Genomic DNA, 17054 nt, shown 5'->3' on the forward strand with positions numbered 1-17054 from the left:
GGGCACTTGTGACGGAGTGTACCACCGGGAGGGCCCGACAAAGGTCAGAGAAACAAATCGCTACTTAAGTTACACGTCTCTGTGCTGTATTCATGAGTATGTAAATGTGTTGGTACCGGATATCTTAACCATATGGCCACGCTAAAGGAATGTGCATTGTTTGGCATAACTTACCCTCAAAATATTCCCCCAATCTCTGAGTTATCACCATTGGGTTGTTATATTCAAAACTATTACATTTTGTACTATGAAAGAAAAAAAGTGCATTTGTTTTTCTTTGTATTTTAGGTTTCCGCTTTCAATTTTCCATGAACTGATATTTCATTTCACAACACGTTATTTGTCTGTACTTAACATTACCATCGTTTCGTTCATTAGTATTTCTTAAGTTGTTTTGCCTTCTTTTGCGCGTTCCAACTTGAACTCTGTTAGGCTTCCTTTTCAAGTCGTTTCAAAGTTTTTAAAGCTACAATTCTGTTTCGTCATGAAATCACAAAATTTGCCATATACACTAAATCGCTGTGTAAATACATGTACATTCACATTATATTTGGTATCCGTTCGAGATGGTATTTTCTGACTCTGATATCTAGCGCCATCAACGGCTGTCTAAAATACGTTACTTGTGCAAGATCTGGAAATTGAAATTCAACTTTCGAACCAACGTGAAAAGTTTTGAAGTCTACTAAACTTTTGAGCTGGAAGTCGGTGGCCTAAATACTTAAACAACATATTTTGCGTAGATGCAGGTAATGATGTCACACTACCTAACGGTAACAATGCAAAGTTTGTTAACAAATTCCGTAAAGCATAAATTACTGTCCTTGTAATTAGTCAAATTACGCAATTCAAGGTTTTTTAACATACCAGAGCTGACAACGAGCACGTCAAATTTGGACGCATCGCATTGTCCTCCACTCATCAGCTGGTGCCGACAAGCTACCTGCATTCAGTGATACTAAATAGCACACAATGGTAATTAAGTAATTTCACACCACTGGGTGGTCCGAAATTTCATTAAATTGTACACGTATGTACCTCTACCGAGAATGATGTAAATGAAATGTTCAAATCACAAACCTTATGTCTTTACTACGAATATTGACATATATATTCATATCAAAATTCTAATTTCACTCTCATTTATTTTGTGTTGTATTCTTATATTCTGGCGACGACCTGATGATATACCCCGGGGGAAACATTCCTATGTTGTTTAGATGACATAGACACTATTGCGTTCAACACTAAACCTCTTTTCAATACGGTGTGCAAACTACGCCACGGTCAATCTCCTTGTTTGATACTGTTTGGCGTCACGGGTTGTTTTTAAAGAGACGGTGTGTTTGTCTTCTTTTTGCCATATGCACGTTCTCGTATAATTTCACCCCTATTTGATTCGTAACATGCGGGTCTATTGTGGAAGAAGTTGCTGCATGCAGACCAATATGTTTGTGTTCATACACACACGTGTTACTACTGTAAGTCATAGTTGTTCGGAAAAACAACGAACATGCCTCTTTCACGAACACTTTCACGTTCTCAGCACTACTAGAAAACAGGAAACTACAGTGGTTGTCTGAACATTTAATGGCAATTATCATCCGAACAAAATAGACGCATCTGTCCATAAGTTACATTTACCCTCTTTCTGTCTGTCTGTCTGTCTGTCTGTCTGTCTGTCTGTCTGTCTGTCTGTCTGTCTGTCTCTGTCTGTCTGTCTGTCTCTCCCTCTCTCTCCCTCTCTCTCTCTCACACACACACACACTCGCTTGACATGAACACTACCATATAACACCAAAGCTAACAAAGAACACAGGTATAAAATAACACAGACATAGTGTATCAAAATGAACCGTTTACGGTTTACGCTTTCTTTTAGCTCCACGTTGAAACTATTGTTTTATAACTCAAACACCACCCATCATATTTCTATGAAATAATGAATATATTGAGTTTGTTTGATATCGTTTCACTGTCCGCGGTGGCACGCTCATGTGCACATACCCTTCTTTGATGAACCCACTGGCGAATAGAAACTACAAAATATTAATTGTCAAAAAACGCATATCATGGAGCCAAGTTGCTGTTGTCGCTTCGGTGTCCGGTGGCAATTTCCCGGAAAGTCACCTAGACCTTAGACCACTATATAGTCTGAACCATTAGAGCGAAATTTAGACTGATTTTATATACAATACTGATACGATGATGTCTTATATAGGACCACATGTCTGAAATGAAAGTATAGGAAATACAAACTGTTGACCGTTGCCATGGGCAACGTGATATAAAGATACACACTGCAATCACTGTTACATCGTTGAAGTTGAACAAAATGAATACAAAAGATAATATGCAATAATCTCTCTCCCTTCCCCCCTCCCTCTCTCTCTCTCTCTCTCTCTCTCTCTCTCTCTCTCTCTCTCTCTCTCTCTCTCTCTCTCTCTCTCTCTCTAATAAAATATAAAAAAAAGGATGTCCAATCTCTACTACTCTACTAGAAATACGTATGATCCTAGTAGAAATAGGACACACATTATAAGAGGGGCCGGTGTTCTTGAGGGGGTGGGTCACCATTCTTTTCATGCAAGCGTTTGGAGCGGGTCACTAATATATTGTGCAATGATACTTTTAGCACATATATTCCAATGACAGAGAAAGATGCTGCTGAATATTTGTGTGTGTGTAAGGAATAGGGAGAGGGTCACTCCTTTGCACGTACTCGACTTCTGGAAAGACATCGCGCCTCCTGTAATTTATGTCAAGTCCCTAATGTAAGACAGTATTTTCACCTACTTTTCATTGCAAAATATTTACTTTAAAACAAACTACAGGTACTCTCTTTAATATATTGTTTTAGTATAGCAACTGTATAACTGGAAATTTGTATAACTGGTCATGGAGTATGAATTTATGGTAGTGATGCTAAGAACTGAGCAAGCATGATGTGTGATTTGCATGCACTGGATGTGTCGTTCCTACTACCCTTTTAGTTAAAGGGGCACAAACTGAGTTTATCCGTATTTGGGCGTAATTTTTGCAGAATATTTAAAACACACTCATAGTATTGTACTTACCGAAGCACACTTAGCCATCACTTGCAATTGATTGAATTCAAACCTAGTATTTTGATATAACTCATAAAAGATCCAATGACGTAATTTATCATACGTATCAAAAAATGTTAAGCAAATTCCTACTATGTATTTAACCTGGTATTCAACTGTTCTGAGCAAGAAGACAATCATAATGTTATTGAAGACATCCATTGACGTTAATGTTATACTGGAATGTGGTTTTATTTAGGTATTTTCAATTGAGTAAAAACATATAAACTCAGCTTGTATCCCTTTAAAGTAAGAGTTCGAAATTTATAGTATGTTATAGCACTAGAAACGTCCGATAGTTTTGAGTCGTTGGTTATTTTCAATGTTGGACTTTCTTCGATTTCCATGGTTGCATTTGCAGTCGTGGTGAATTTAAACCGTGAAAGTGAAACAGTATTTGATAAATGACTCGGACAAGCAGTCAGTCCAGATCTGGGGGTCAACGCGGACAACGTGGCGGAGAACACCAAAGTGGAGATCCCAATGATTTGAAACAACATGTCCTTCGATTTCAACAACGACGCAACTTTGAACCACGCAGGTGGTCAGGGAATAGGTGGGGGGTATACATGTACATAGGTAGAGTCCACAATTCATCCTTACAGGTCGGACAAAAACCCTGTTTACATTACACAAATCTACAAAGTCCGACGTCGTAGACATGAACATTCATTTATTTCAAGTTGTTTACTCGTCACGGTCTAGATAGTACTTCATAATTCATCCTTCGTTGTCCACTTTAGATTTGTGGTGATGCATCCACAGATGTAATTACTTGATGTGAACCATTCTTTGTCAAAATTGATTTCATTTCTGACTTTTGGTCGATCCAATCATACACTGCTAGTCACATTAAAGCAAGTCAAACTTTAATAGCTCCAGCAAACCTATACCACTGGCTTTTCACCTTGGAAATCAAAAGAACAATATATACATAACAGCATTTAATACAATCATCTCTAAACAGAGACCGGTGTCGGTACATTTTTACCACCTGTCTGGGACAATATTTTGAAGACATGCATGGGTAAACATCGTGACTGAACATACCTGAATAAGACCTGAGGGATTTATCGGATCATTTTGATGTAGTAGAAAGTTTTAAATTATCTGTAACTATATCACCTGTACAGATGAGGCTTTTGTTATTATATACCTCTACTATCAGTAGTATCCGTTGGTGCAATGGATAAGATCAATTGGTAAGAATTGAGAAAGGTGTTCAAGTCACAAGCTGAGTTTATAAGCTTTTTACTCACAAGTGAAAATACTTACAAAAACTTTGATTTTTAAACTATTCTAGTATAATGTTAATGTCAATGCATGCCTTCGATGACATTTCAATTGTTTTCTGGTATTGTTAGAACAATTGATTTCATAGTAGGGGTTTCCTGAATATTTTTGATACGTATGATAAATGACGTCATCGGATAGTTTATGAGTTCAGTAAGTAGAATACTGTGAATACCTTTTGAATAAAAATGTGCAGTAAAAACTACACCTACTATATATATATACGTACACATTCAGCTTGTGTCCCTTTCATTGAAATGTTCAGAAAGGTGCAAACACAGACTGACAAACACAGAAATCTAACTCTGAACAATGATGCCAGTTTTAAATTAACCCAGGGACTGTATAACTTGTCATGGTCTTGCTATCTCCCATAGCACAGAGACTAATTGGCTATCTGATTTTAAAATGTCGTTTACTAGGACAGCCGGTGTAGGATGTCTAGTCAGATGGCCAAATCGCTGAGCTATATCTCATCAAGCTACCTTTGAATATGTTGAAGGTACTTAGTAAGGAGTGAGATAAATAGTTCAATTTATAGAAAAAACTAAAGTCTTTTAGTTAGGCCTCAGTCCCTTTCTAACGAAATTGGACAAAATTGTCTCAGACAACACAATCAATTTCAAATCAGTATTTAGCAGTATGTAGTGCTATGAACAAAGCCGGTATTTAGTGAGGAAAAAATAGTTCTTTTATTGAAACTTTACTTTATTTTAGTGCCATGCATTTACTGTAGCGAAAATTCATCTATTTCTCAATTTGACGACATTCTAAAGAAATATTTGTATTCAGGTGTACAAACAGATCCATTAAAAGTAAAATTGTTCTCGTAGGATGAGAACTAAAATGGCTTGTTCTCAGTAAAAGAATTTACGAATTTTTTTTCCTACATTGAACTATTGACCTCATCCCTAAGACCACGACAAATATATAATTTCAAATATTAGTTTACAGTGATTGAAGCTGATCAAATCCCACCCAAAGAAGAAATTTTGCTTTATCTACAGTGTCGGCAAAGAGAGTGTAACGTTTGGATCTGTAGCTATTAAAAAATTTCATATATTTGGTTCAGTAATTATTGTTGATTGTCGCACTTTGTATAAAAGGCCAGGGATTTAATCCCAGGTTATTATATTTCCACTATCTTATCAGTAGAACCATGAGGATTAAAAATTGTCATTGTTTTGTTGTGGACTACCTTTTTTACTGCTGGGCTGGGAGAAAATATTTTGGTCAAAAAAAATCTCGCACCCTGGTGAGGTTTCGTCATGGTTCTAAATGACAATATACGCTGAGATTAGTTTTCTGGGTTAATTTCTCATCACGAAATATTTGTAAATTTTCAAATATGTTTTGATTTGTTTTTCATGCTGTGAAAAGTTAATGAAAAGTGTCACCTTGACAGTAACTGATATTTGATTTAAACTTGAAATAAATTCCGGTGAAGGTTAGCTTCTAAGGTCAGATTCTAACCCTAACCTTTAATAGCTACACAGGGAGCAATCGTACTAATGGATAGTGTGTATCTGGTCACGGCGAATTGAATTCCAGGGGAGATGTAAAATTTGATATCACGGTTTCAACACTTGACACGCTTGGCTTTTTTTGCCCTCAACGGCGCATTTGATGGTTGAGATCATCTCCACTGACATTGATGATGTCTTAACTGTGGTGGTGGTGATAACATCCCATCAGTAGCTAGTCTCGATTACCCAGCTACTCTCACCGTTGAGGGCAGAACCTTGGGCGAGGCGGGGGGGGGGTGTTATGCCGTCAACGGCGAGAGTTTAATCCGTAGCATGCACCACAGGTTACCCAGCCTCTTGCCGTTGAGGGCATAGCTCTCTACAGGGTAACCGACACTAGCACCACATTTAGGCAAATTATAAACTTCTTGTAAAGAGAAGGAGAACGAAGACGAGGCGGCGGCGGTGGGATGGTTGTGGTGGTGGTGGTGGTGGTGTTGGTGATTATGGTGGTGATGATCCTTTTCACAGTTTTTTGATCAGAACTCTCTTTGACGAGAATTTGCAAGAGTCAACGCAAAATCCGTTTACATACTTTGTCACTACCGATTATTTTAACTGTAGAATCTTTCTACATCCTTATACGGAACATTTTCATTGCACCGTTGAGTATCCAAACTTTCACTTGTGTACCTTCGCCCTGCTATCCCTGTATGCATTTGAAACAGTATTTTTTATAACAGTTTGAACATGAATAAATGTTTCCTGAAAAGAAAAGATGATGATGATGATGATGATGATGATGATGATGATGATGATGATGGTGGTGGTGGTGGTGGTGGTGGTGGTGGTGGTGGTGGTGGTGGTGGTGGTGGTGGTGGTGATGATGATGATGATGATGATGATGATGATGATGATGATGATGATGATGATGAGTTTTAATCATGATGATCATCAATAAACTAGTATGCTAGTTCAACTGTTCTGACCAATGGGCCCACCAATGGAATCACCCAAGATTTCTCAGCAAATTACCAGAGAATTCACCAGCCATGCTCACAGCTACAACCAACAATGGCGCTATCAAAGTTGGGATATCGATAGGCAACTCTACTCAGTGCTTCACATGTCTTGTTTGAATTGAAGTCATTATATCACTTCGTGTCGCATGTTATCAACGGCCGCGGTACCTGCATCATGTATAGAGGACAAACTATAACATGGCAGTTAAAATGCTAATGTTGTGGATCAACTGAAATCTAGACTACGGTGGAAATATGAATTTAATTAAAACTAACTATCTGTCTTATATATGTACTGTATTATCATTGACAATCTGTACTAAAGGTTGGACGTACTAATATCTCAATTATTGCACCACATCACTCCACACCTCAGCACAACACATCACATCACATCACATCCCATCACATCACATCATGCCACCTCACGTCACCTCACGTCACACCACATCCCACCACACCACACCACACCACACCACATCACATCACATCACATCACATCACATCACATCATATATCGCATCGTATCGTATCGTATCTTATCGTGTCGTGTCGTGTTGTATCGTATCGTATCGTATCGTATAACATATTTCATATATTATATTACATCATATCATATCATATCATATCATATCATATCATATCATATCATATCATATATCATATCATATCATATCATATCATATCATATCATATCATATCACAGATGTGTAGGTTCAAAAGATGTAATAACTCAAGAAAATATGGATGAAGCTGCAATGAAAGAAGATGGCATGGGGGTTTTATCACGTGACCTTCTGGAAGATGGCGGCATCAGTAAATATATATGGATAGTTTCTGTTTACCCTATTTATAAATGAACTCAACACTATGCTAGCAAACTCAGGTAACCGAGGAATCCAGATTACGCAAGAGTTTTATGATTTGTTTTCACTCCTTTATGCGGATGATGTAACCATTTTTGGTGACACTCCCATTGGATTGCAAAGATTGCTGTCTGTTCTTGAATCTTTCTGTCAGAAATGGAACTTATCTGTAAATATGAGCAAATCTCAAATTATTGTATTTCGTAGAGGGGGTATTCTGAAAAAATCTGAAAAGTGGTTCTTCAGAGGTGAAAAAATGAAAACTGTCAGTTATTACAAATATTTAGGTTTAATGTTATCAAGCAGAAACCAGTGGAGCAAAGCAGTAGAAACTCTAGCGGATCAAGCCAGAAAGGCCATGGGAATAATTTTTCGTATTGTCAAAAATACAGGTAGTTTACCTTACAAAGAATATTTTAAACTTTTTGACTCTATGGTCTTGCCAGTTTTGACTTACGGGGCAGAAATTTGGGGTTATGCTAAGTTCCAGGTTGCAGAAAGAGTACAGCTAAAGTATTGTAAAATGTTTTTAGGTGTAAAGTCGTCAACACCTGACGTATGTGTACTGGGGGACTGTGGCAGATTTCCAATTGCTATTCATACATTCAAAAAAGTTTTGTCATATTGGTATAAACTTTTACAAATGCCACCAAATAGAGTAGCAAAGCAGAGTTATAATCTTGCTATTGAACTCGATAGAAATAACAAGGTATCGTGGGCAACACAGGTCAGATGTCTTTTATTTGAATATGGTTTTGGAGAGGTTTGGTATTGGCAAGGCCCTGGTGACTTTGATATCTTCCTATGCCACTTCTTGACCAGAACAGTGGATATTTTTAAGCAGGACTGGTGGGCAGAGGTGTGTTCTAAGGACAAACTACGTTTATATAGAAATTTTAAATTTTTGTTCCAGTCAGAAGATTATATTTTGTTAAAAATGGAAACTAAATTCAGACGAGCATTGGCTTGCCTTAGAAGTTCTGGTCTCGAACTGGCTGTGGAAAAGGGCCGTGCTTTGGGTATTGATCTCGAAGATCGCACTTGTAAAATATGTATGTCAACAAATATTGAAGATGAATACCATTTTACTTTAGTTTGTCCCCTGTACCAAAATCTCAGACAAAAGTACTTACCAGAATGGTCATATGTAAATCCTACTATTGAAAAGTTTTATTCACTTATGTCGTCAAACAAAGGTCCAGTAATTCTAAACCTAGCTGCGTATGTATACAGAGCAGATGTTTTAAGAAAGGAATTTTGCTAATTTGTTTTCTGTACACTTCCGTCAGATTTTGTAATCTAGTACTGTAAATTTTTTGCGATATGGGCTGGAGGCCTTAAGAAGCAATAAACCATGTATGATTATGGATAGTGAAAGACGTTGGGTATTTTATCATTTTCACAGTTTGAGTACAGAGGTGTGTGAACTGATTTATAGAGGAAGGCTCAGAATCAAAAGATGAACACAGACAACTCATTGTTAATTGATGTTTGTACATTGAGTTTCCCGCTCCAATATCATAGCAATAATTATGATGATGATGATAATAAATATTATTATAATAACGAACCATATGTAGAGTGATAAACGGCTCATACACGAGTGTATCTAGAATTGGGAATATGTATGGTAACAAACCTAAAAAAGGTGAACGAACGTTGACAGGAATCTATAGTTTAGCTGTGGGCATACACCGCTTCTCAATCACAGCTCCCTGAGTGAATTGGTGGAATGTTAGATGTATGTAATGAGTCAAGTGACAAAATACGTGATGTTTTGTAGAACGTGTCGCTGGAGATTCGATCGGCCTTGTTTGTCATGTAACTATAAAACACAATTTGGCCTTGATAACTGTAACATCTCGTTAAAGTTGTTAGCAATGTATAGTAGATTTCTTTGTAACTGATCCAACCTTGCGCTTCAATTAAAAGTCAGATAAAAAATGATGCAACTGTTTTGGTAATATATAGACCGATCACCTGTCGGGCAGAAATCTCCAGCTGCTATAGCGCCACCTACGATATTATCAGAGTATTGACTCGCTCTGTTCCTACGATTGGGCACGATTATGGAATCATAAACATCTATGGACAAATCTTCTACACAACGTATTGTTTTGTCAGAGTAAATAGATCATATTTCGCTTTTAAGAAATAAGTTTTAAGAATTAGATGTGAACTAGATTCAAGTCGCAGTAATCAGCTAGCCAGGCCAGTCAATGAGTTGACAAACACAACATTCCAACTTTTCTGTATGAATTCAATTACATTCTATCTATAGTAGTGACACCCCCGGTTTCTGTTCAAAACAAAGTCGTTTGAATATCACATTCGATAGAAAATACCACAAAATATACTCTTGCCACATTAAGCAAATCTGAATGAACCAAAAACAGCAGGTGTACGCAATACTAAATAGCAACGTGAGAAAGCTTGCACCTTTTACAAACATCCCAGTCGCAAACTTAATTTTAGCCAAAAACTTCACCCAAATTGACGTTGACAGATGTTATAATGATGATGATGATTATAATTGCTCGTAAAGGCCATCTGCCCAAATCGTACATTTTACCAACACGAAGGTATAAAAGGTTGCGGTATACAAAGGGAAAATAGATGACTCAAGGAATGCTTTGTGAGTAAATATTTACAATTTGATTATTATATAATTGTTGCCTGACACGAGAGAGTAAAATGTATCTATCGAGCTTGGTCGTCTATATTTGAATATATGTCTGTCAATTTCTATTTAAAAATACATGAAAATAGAACATGTTTAATGTACAGACAGACAGACAGACAGACAGACAGACAGACGGATGGACGGGAGGACGATGGTTAAGCCACAGCCACCAATCTCGACGACAAGCAAGTGTCGTTGACAACGGAGCAATCCAAACGAATGTATTTGTTTTTACGTTCTTCATGCTAAGCCATGGTCGGAACAGATGTACTATATTGCAAATACCCTGGAAGATCAGATAAAAGATACATACAGCCGTCAAAAGATGCATCGTATGTCTATGCCCACTGGCATTTAATACCATCTGTCACACGAATAGTCAGACGAATATTAATCATTCCCTATCGCACATCAAGAAGGGGAGAAAATGCATCTAGGAATAAATCCATTAGACGCCCCCAAGTATCATGAAGTGCTAGGTAAATTACCTGGATGTTCAAAGACTTGTGTTTCTATACTTTTAATAGCCATCAATAAAGTTGAAGAGTACCACTATTTACAAGTAATCAGTAAAATTGCCTTCATTCCCTCTAATTTAATCCTTACGTTCTTAAGAATTCGTGACGCCATAATTCTGCAAACATGTCTCCTCTAACAAGAACTGCTAATGGTGCATTGCATGCCAATACCAATAAATATATCCATGTAACATAATTGACAAGCAGTGACCCACTTCGGAAACGGTGTTGTCATCAATAAACGTCACGTGTTGTTAAACGAATCGTTGAACTTTATGAATACTTAATTAGAACTGTTTGCCCAACTTAGTAACTACATACATTATAGAAGACTCGTCACAAATGTCAGATACAATGTATATCAAAGGTAAAAGTCGCGATCAAAGGTTGATTCGATCAAGAATCTTAATTTTTCCTATTAGTTTAATTTCATACGAAAAATCCAATTACCTGCTGACGGATAATTGTTTAATCGTGATAATTACAACACTAGATATTCTCAGTAGGCAAATAACTATGACGTAATAATAATGACGTCATTTCATTACGACAGGTGAGAATTATGGCGACGATTTATAGTCATTCAATATACTGACCTACAATACTTTAAATTGAAATTTAAAATAACTTTTGAAAGTAAAGTGAAAATTAAATTTCCGCTTCTAGAAGAACTAGAACAATATGATTTGAGTAATTTTTTTATTGAAGTAAAACGCTTATACCATAGATGTTGGAGGGATAGTTCTCTGCAACTCTATGCTTATATATTCATTACCAGATTTAAACTGAATGCCTTCCGTAAGGGTATACTCTTGAAATTTCATGATTTTTGCAAGAAATTTAGCTCTATATCTGTGATTCGTCAAGTCCCAATGAAAGTTAGTTGAAATGTTGTCGAAATGCCCGCCTCGCCTCCTATTCTCAGCACAGGAAAGCTTGCCATCCTCGACTTCACTCGGCTTTCTCCGTGATCCCCTACATACCCGGGATATGGCATGTGTGTGTTGCCATATACACTACGGGAAAATTGTCAAGATTTTGTTGAGTGGCGCGCCCTCGAGTCACTGCACACTAATTATATAGAGGTCAATGTATAGGTCACCATTATTGATACATTGTCGCGAAATTTTCTTCGTAGGCTAGGCGAGGCTTGAGTGTATTTATATCCTGAGATACAGAGCTAGATAAATAATTATGTACAAGCCTTGCAACAAACAACGGTAGTTTGTTATCGAGAGAAATTGGAAAAGAACACGGTAAAAAGGAGACGATTCGAGGTCAATGTAATACTTCCTAAACTTCTAATCGAAAATCTAAAAAGACACGATTTCTCTTTATTCATCTGCGTTGGGTATAAATTATAGATTATTACACTTGATAAATATGTGAGAGTGTATTTATATCCTGAGATACAGAGCTAGATAAATGATTATGTACAAGCCTTGCAACAAACAGCGGTAGTTTGTATCGAGAGAAATCAGAAAAGAACACGGTAAACAGGAGACGGTTCGAGGTGAATATAATACTTCCTAAACTACTAATCGAAAATCTAAAAAGACACGATTTCTCTTTGTTCATCTGCGCATTAGTGTGTGAAATTTGAAAATGATAAGTCCATATTTGACGAAATTGAAACGATGATAAATATTTCACCGGTTTGTGAACTCTGCGCTCATTGTAAACCTATTTTAAGGCCAAGAAAAAAAATATTTTCTGGTGACTTTGAATCACTTAAATACCCTGCCTCAGTCTTCTTTTTTCTCTTGTTTGTCCAACCAATGCAGAATGCAGATCCAAGGGAAACACAAAATAAGGTTGGCACGAAACCCCTGAAAACAGAGTCTTTCTCAGTGTAGAGAACGAGTATAAAGTTGGTGTCAGATTCAGATTCAGGTAGTGTCATATTGAGCGTCATATAGCCTCAGATCCGAATACACCCGACGGCAGTGAAGCAGAATCCTTCCCTGTAGTCTCAACGGTATTATTTCAGGTTTGAGTCCGTCGGTAGTCTTCGGATCTGAGGCCATCTGATGCTCAATATAACGTTCATAAGATAATGCTACCTGAATCTGAATCTGAATCTGAATCTGACACGACTTTATACTCATTCGATCGATTAATTACTCAAATTGGTCATTAATATTCATCGGATTATTACCAAAACCTAATCAGTTCTTGCCATTACCCTACGGAACATGTCTATGTAATTTCGTTTGAATTGAAATTTTCGGAAATGGTGACACACACACACACACACACACACACAGAGACTTCATCGGTAAGCTTATATTATAACCTTCCTTACGGAAGGTAAAAATGTGTTGTAATTTATCATGCTAGATATATATTAACAAAATACTTTGAAATGAAGCGAAATCATGGCTCATCCCATGTTATTATTTTCGTAAACATGTAAAAGTATGTACATTTGATTATTGGCGATGCGCACAATTCATGTAAATTACTATGCAAACGATATGCAAATTTTCCAAAGGAGAACACTGTTGACAAGATAGGATAAGATAAGATAAGATAATACTTTAGTAAATCCCTAAAAAAGGGTAATTATAACACCTGCTGTAAACAAACATACAATAACAGTGATACAAATGAAGACACAACTTACAGACTAAAAAGGTAAACATTTATATAACCCAATAAATAATTACAGTCCTACGGAAATATTGCATATGACAGATAAAAAGCAAGGTCTGATAAAAGTTGGATATAAAAAACCTGTGGAAATGGTTCAAGTATCACGCTTAAAATTGGCATTAAAAAGTCTGATTGCTTGTGGTAGGACAACATGCAAAGATCAAGGCTGTGTATATTTACACTAACCTATCAGAATATTGTAGTTTTTATGTCAATGACATCAAAATTACCTTTTCCTTTTTTTTTTACCCCGAATCGTTTAACAATATCAATCACTTTATCAACGCTTGATGGTAAATTGTTGAATTGAAAAGGAGACTCTTTTTATTTAAAAAAATCTCACCAGTTGATGTTGTCGGATTGCCTATTTGTCCGTGCTTGACAATATCAAAAAAGCAACAGCTGTGATTTACACAACAATTAAAACATCCCTTCCTTTGATAATATTGACAGATTCCTTTGTCTTCCCACCTGCTACATCAATTGCGATCACCTCAAGGTCAAGGTTTGAGTACAGTGAACGGTTATAAAGTTACCTCAGATGGCATTAGGTTTTAGTCGAACCATACTAAACCATGTTTTGTATTTATACTTAATGCAAATCAAACACACATTTGTAAGTTTTACCCAGTATCTGGATGTGAAAACATGAGATGTAAATTTATCAGCGTTTGAATCGGTTGAAAATACTTTAGCAACAACTCTTAAAAAATGCTACTATAATATTAATGGCAATGTACATCTTTGAGTACATTATCAATCGTCTTACAGTGTTGTTTGTATAGTTGATGGCCTGATTGGGGTTTCCTCATATTTTAGCATACGTATACAAAATTACGTCATCGGATCGTTTACATATCATGTCCGAAGAACAGGTTGGATTCTGACAATGTAAGTTTTTTTTCTCACTAAGTAGAGCACTCAGAAATAATAACCCCCTTCCACTGTCAAATTTATACCCCTTTAATATTACTGCGTCGCTTATATAAGAATTTTGAATATTTTGCATTCCTATGTTAGTTTATTATATTTCAGATATTACAGTATTATACCCTACTTTTGGCTAATGTAAAGGACAATGGCCATAGAAATCGTGACGTGAATCGAAGTAAGCACAAAGTAATTGACGTAGTAACATATGGAAAAAGACATTTTCGTATCGAGCTTATGACGTTTTTCGATTTTGTTTTAATCAATAATTTATGTCATACGATTGTTTTTACATTTTATCCCAATTTCTGTTGTGATTTCAACCAGTTGCGAGACATTCTTCAATATATTTTAATACATGGAACATAAAACAAAACTAACGATCAAAACCCATAAAAAAACAAAGTGTTGTTAAAATTGAGATAAACAAAACTAATAAATTTTCTACAGAATAGCTCGCTTCTATTTTTACTTTCTATCCAGCAAAGTAGGTGATGAAGTATTTACTTTATAAATAACATTTGATAGTTCTGGACATAATTTCACATATGGTGACCAAACAATAAAACTGCAACTGTGATATTTCTCTCGCTTCTCTCAGCTGTGATGACCATTTTAATGTTGTGATGTGTATACATATTTTCAAATTTCAAAGCACTTCGGAAATTAAAACCACGAACAATTAAACGCCTTGCCAAATAGAAGTATTGTATTAGAAAAGGAAAACCCACTAGGATGAAAACCACACCTGACAATTTATTACTTTTTAGGTATGTATTCGGCTCTATTTGATGTTCGGCGATACAAAATAAAACGTTCGGTAGCAGCTTGAACTTGCTGGGCATTTGCAATGCACAGCTCGCGACAACACAAAGGAACTGAGGTATTTCACGGTGTTTCCTTTTTGAAAACCGCTGCATGAAAATAGCATGTATGATACGATGAACTATATTTGTACAAAGCATCGAGTCGTGAAGCATTGCTTTACTTTAACGGTGAACAGCGATTTATCCATGGCCTAGCATAAAAAAAAAATATACTGTTCAGCAAAAGTGGCAACGAATGAAACGTACAATACTATAGGGTGTAATCACAGCTGCATTGGTCGTTATCCTTCCTATTGAAAACACATCGAATATAGCTATAGGCCTCATCATCTCGTGAATGACGACTATCAAATATCGCCACAGTCTACAAAGACGAATGCTTTTCTCAAAAAAAAATTGAAACAGAACTTGGTGCCCTGAAAGCAAATTGATACATAGATTATTTTGAGATATTACACATAAACCCGTGTCAATGAACGTGCACGAAATTAAAGTTATACCATGTTATGTATTCGCTGTGGTATTCGCTTACCGAAAATTATCAGCCGTGTTAATTAGATTATAGCTTATAACCTTTTGGCTTGGTTTGTCTTGATTGTGTGTCCTTGTAACCCATTCTTAGGAAAACCAATATTTTACTTTAATGAAGCGCCCGCCAAAAAATAGCTGTAAATTCTGACTGGATTATAAATCTACCGGCTATGAGAAATGACGTCAGCAGCAATAAAGCACTTAATGTGAATATTGTCACTTAATCGAATTCAGTAGACAGGATAAGCCACTCACTGAGAGAAACATTTGCTGATCGAGACAATCTTTTATCGCAACACAGTTTTTCACAATGCTTTACAAGGATAATACAAACCATATATAATGATAGCAAAATATTTCAGGTCGAGTTTAGATAGAACTTATTCAGTCATCTTGATACTATCTCATGCAATTTGTCTACATAGTTACAGTTAGGAAATGTACACAATATACGGTTAAACAAATGGTGTATACGTAGTTCCTCTCACCATCTCTTCTAAAAAAAATGTTAAGCCCCGCCAAATGAAACTCAAGCATTATTTTATCCACCCCTTCTGTTACCTACACTGCAGTGAAGATATAAAATCATATGGTACAATGTCAATGATGAATAAAAAATATCAGTGATAGCCAACTACAATAATACTCTAAACGAGATTACTTTACACAGGATGTGGATTTCACATACATAAGGAGATGTCTCTAATTAGCTCTAACCTTTACAGGGAGGTACTTAGCCAGACACCTTCCATCTTGTTTTGGGAGAAATACAATTATCACCTTGATTGCTACTGATTGGAAGGAGACAACTCCAAAGGTGAAACAAATTGAAAACAAGACAGTATAGGAGGCCATTTAGAGGCATAAAATATCAAACCAAAGACATAATTTAAAGTCTTACAATGCTTGAATATGGTAATAAATACCAGAATTAAAACATTTATGCTATGCGTTACATATTATCTATTTTGTTGTGGCAAAGCTGAAAGATATGTTGTGGATGCGCACTTGGTAAATGACTTCTCCAGGAGTTTAATTTGGTTCCAAAAATTCCCGAATAAAACAAAGAGCAAAACATTTCAAGACTTTCAGACTTTTGATGGTCCAATGACTGCTCAGCCCACTCCAATGGTTGTAAACTTTTGTTCAATTCTTT

The 17054-nt window shown here is 36.3% G+C and overlaps 1 protein-coding gene across 1 annotated transcript in view; it reads right to left on the reverse strand.

Moving 5' to 3' along the window:
* LOC144438913 (uncharacterized) overlaps window positions 1–32 on the reverse strand; it is a 13625-nt gene extending 13593 nt beyond the window's left edge. Inside the window, exon 1 of the mRNA XM_078128141.1 lies at window positions 1–32. This exon is cut by the window's left edge and continues 150 nt beyond it. The gene's annotated coding sequence lies outside the window, so the exon portion shown is untranslated.
* Window positions 33–17054: the final 17022 nt, after the last annotated feature.

Source organism: Glandiceps talaboti, chromosome 8 (assembly GCF_964340395.1).
Source record: "Glandiceps talaboti chromosome 8, keGlaTala1.1, whole genome shotgun sequence".
Taxonomy (NCBI): domain Eukaryota; kingdom Metazoa; phylum Hemichordata; class Enteropneusta; family Spengelidae; genus Glandiceps; species Glandiceps talaboti.